This window comes from Arachis stenosperma, chromosome 10 (assembly GCF_014773155.1).
Source record: "Arachis stenosperma cultivar V10309 chromosome 10, arast.V10309.gnm1.PFL2, whole genome shotgun sequence".
NCBI classification, from domain to species: domain Eukaryota; kingdom Viridiplantae; phylum Streptophyta; class Magnoliopsida; order Fabales; family Fabaceae; genus Arachis; species Arachis stenosperma.
In genome coordinates this window covers 98,820,325-98,824,123 of record NC_080386.1, presented here as the reverse complement: position 1 = coordinate 98,824,123, position 3,799 = coordinate 98,820,325, and the positions used below count along the sequence as shown (strand labels likewise).

At 33.3% G+C, this 3,799-nt stretch overlaps 1 non-coding gene across 1 annotated transcript; it reads right to left on the bottom strand.

Annotated features, from left to right (window-relative positions):
* Positions 1–3,486: 3,486 nt before the first annotated feature.
* Positions 3,487–3,595, bottom strand: LOC130959253 (small nucleolar RNA R71). The gene has a single exon (XR_009078346.1). It is a non-coding gene; the product is annotated as a small nucleolar RNA R71 (small nucleolar RNA).
* Positions 3,596–3,799: the final 204 nt, after the last annotated feature.

Below are 3,799 nucleotides of genomic sequence, written 5' to 3'. Positions count from 1 at the left end.
GTTTTTAGCATGTTTTGTTTAAGTTCGAGTATATTTTCATAGGTTTTAGTGCAAAATTCACATTTTTGGATTCTACTTTGAGTTTATGTATTTTTATGCAATTGCAGGTATTTTTTGGCTGAAATTGAGGAGCTAGAGCAAAAGGCTTATTCAGAGGCAGAGAAAGCACTGCAGATGTTGTCCGGATTTGACCTCCTTTCACTCGAAAGAGCTTTTCTAGAGCTACCGACATTCAAATGGAGTGTTCTTAACGACTATAGAAAGCTAACATCTAGGGCTTTCCATAAATATATAATAGCTTATGCTTTACTTCAGAATAGAAGGCCCAAAATTAGCGTTCAACACCAGTCACCTACCCCATTCCAAGCATCCAGCTTCCACAAGGGGGTAGCCAGTGTTCAAACGCCCAAGAAGGACCTCCTAGTAGGCATTCAGTGCCCAAGGAGTCTCCTATATTGTGGATCTCATCAAAGCTTAGCCCAAACACTCACCATGTGGGCCCCGAAAGTGGATTTTCACACTAAAAGACTGTTTTACCCTTTTTATGTAATCATTAGTCATTAGTTTAGTATCTAAAGTGGAAGATCACTCTTTGTTGAAAACTTTTGACACTTTACACGTTTATCATTGTATTTTCTATCAGTATGAGTTTTTAAACCTCCTAGGTTGAGGGGAAGAGCTCTGCTGAGTTTTATGGATTAATAAAAGTATTACTATTTCCTTTCAATTCGTGTTTGATTCTCTATTCTAAGATGTATCTTCATTCTTCATCCTTATGAATGCATTGAACCAGCACAAGGTTATCTCATTCTACATGGGTTCAGAGTGAGTCTTTCATCAGACAACAATGAACCACTAGCTTGATTATACATCTCTTAGACGACTAATCCCTGACTTCGTTGGGGACTTCTCGAGACACCAGTTCAGCCGAGGTACGGGGAGATTAGAGTCTTTATGGTAGAGGCTAGAACCAAAGGCACAGCATTCTCTGATCCGGAAGATTCGACCTTGTCTGTGGCATTTTGAGTAGGATCACTAAGGAGAATGAACTGAAGGAGCTTCATCCTCAATCAGAATGGATCTGTACTAACCCTATGGTTCAGATCTGGAAGAGGATTGGGGACCTCTCAACTGGCATTGATCACATACAGCCTGCCATAGAAGAAATCATTCACAGTTGAAGAAGACATTAAGACCGAAATTAATCCAGAAGAACAAAGCATCTCCAAGCCTTAACCATCTTCTTATCACTGGTTATAATCAAACATAGTAATTCCATCTTATTCCAATTTTATGCGTTTCAACAAACAAACAACTCTTCTATCCGCCTGACTAAGATCTACAAGATAACCATAGCTTGCTTCAAACCACAATCCTCGTGGGATCAACCCTGACCCACCTCAGGTATTACTTGGACGACCCAGTGTACTTGCTGGTTCAGTTGTACGAAGTGTGAGAATTCGTGCACCAAGTTTTTAGCACTGTTGCCGGGGAATGTTCGAGTTTGGACAACTGACGGATTATCTTGTTGCTTATATTAGGTATTGTCTTTAATTTTGTTAGAGCCTTTTATTTTATTTTCTTTTTTTTTGAAAAATAAAATTTTTTTGAAAAACCTTTATTTTTCTTTATTTGATATTTGTTTTTGGTTTGAGTCTTTTGTTTTTGTTCTTGTTGAATTTTTGAATTTTTTGAGTCTTTTTTCTAAAATTTTTCAAAAATAGTGTCTTTTGTTTGAGTCTTGTATCAATCTTTAAGTTTGGTGTCTTCTTGTGTCTTTTCTTTAAAATTTTCAAGAATTGTGTCTTTGGTTTTCAAGATTTTTAAATTTGGTGTCTTTTGCATGTTCTTGTTTTCTTTAAATTCTTTGAGTTTTGTTCTTGGTGTTCTTCTTAATCTTCAAAGAGTTCTTGTTTTAATCTTAAATTTTTTAAGTTTGGTGTCTCTTTGTATTTTTCTTTGCAATTTTCGCACACTAGGTATCCTTAGATCTAAAAATTTTAAGTTTGGTGTCTTTTAGTTGTTTTTCTCTTTCTTCATTAAATTCAAAAAATCAAAAAAATTTCTTTTCTATCTTTATTTTAGATTAATTTCGAAAATTTCAAATTAAATTTCAAATTTAATTTCAAAATCAAAATCTTATCTCATCTTATTTCAAATTCAAATTTTAAAATTCAATTTCAAAATTTAAAATTTAAAATTTCAAGTTTCAAATTTCAAAATCAAATCTTTTTCAAAAATCAAATTTCAAATCTTCTCTTTTTAAAATCTTTTCTTTTAAAATTTAATTCTTTCTTATGTTATCCTTCTTTTAAAATTTAAATTTCAAATCTTTTTAAATTAGAAACTAACTTTTTTATTTTGATTTCAAATCTTTTTTATTTAAAACTTATCTTTTCTTAACTTCTTTATCTTATCTTCAATTTAAAATCTTTTCTATCTTATCTTTTAACTTTTAAAATTGAATCTTTTTCAAATCTTTTCAATTTCTATCTTACCTTTTCTAATTTAAAATTTTAATTTTAAATCTTTTCTAATCTTCTATCTTATCTTGTTTTCAAATCTTTCGTAATTAGTTACTTGTTCTCTCTCTTCTTTTTCAAAATTTCCTAACTAATTCTTCTCTCTTCTATTTTCGAAATTTTTTCTTCTATTTCTCTCTCTTCTTTTTCGAAATTCATCAATTAATTTTCAAATCTTTTTAATTAATTAACCCTTATCTTCGGATTAAAAAATAAATAAAATAAAAACAAAAATATTTTAACTCTTGTTTTTCTTTTTACTTCTAATTTTTGAATTCTTCCTCTCTCTTATTCAAATTCTTCTTCTCTCTCTCTTCTTTTATTTTCATTCTTCTTTCTTTTATCCCTCACATGTCACTAGGAGTTCTCTGTCCTCTGGAATAGAAGCTTCCTTTCTTGTTGTATCTGTGTTTTCTTGTTCATGACCAGGAACAAAGATAAAGAACCTCTCTTTGATCCTGATCCTGAACCTGAGAAAACTCTAAGGAAGTGTTTGCAACAAGCTAAAACACAACATTCCGAAAGAAACCTCTCAGAAAATTTTGAACTAGAATCAGAACACATGGCAGCCGAATCTGATCATGAAGGAGAGGCAAGAAAGGTTCTTGGTGCTTACACCAAGCCTACCTCTGACTTCTATGGCAGAAGTATCTCTATACCTGCCATTAGAGCTAACAACTTTGAGCTGAAACCTTAACTGGTGACCTTAGTTCAACAGAACTGCCAATACCATGGACTTCCACAGGAAGATCGAAATAAATTCTTATCTGACTTCTTGCAGATATGTGACACAGTCAAGACCAATGGAGTGAGTCCTAAGGTCTATAAACTTATAATCTTTCCTTTTGCTGTAAGAGACAGAGCTAGAGTGTGGTTAGATTCTCAACCTAAAGAGAGTCTTGACACATGGGAGAAGGTGGTTAATGCATTCTTGACCAAGTTTTTCATACCTCAAAAGTTGAGCAAACTTAGGGTGGAAGTTCAAACCTTCAGACAAAAAGAGGGTGAATCCCTCTATGAAGCTTGGGAGAGATATAAGTAACTTATCATAAGATGTCCTCCCAACATGATCTTAGACTGGACCACACTAGATATCTTCTATGATGGCCTTTCTGTGATATCCAAGATGTCACTGGATAACTCTGCTGGTGGATCACTCCACTGGAAGAAAACGCCTAAAGAGGCAAAAGAACTCATTAACATGGTTGCAAACAACCAGTTTATGTACACTTTTGAAAGAAACCCTGTAATAATGGGGTACTTCAGAAGAAAGGAGT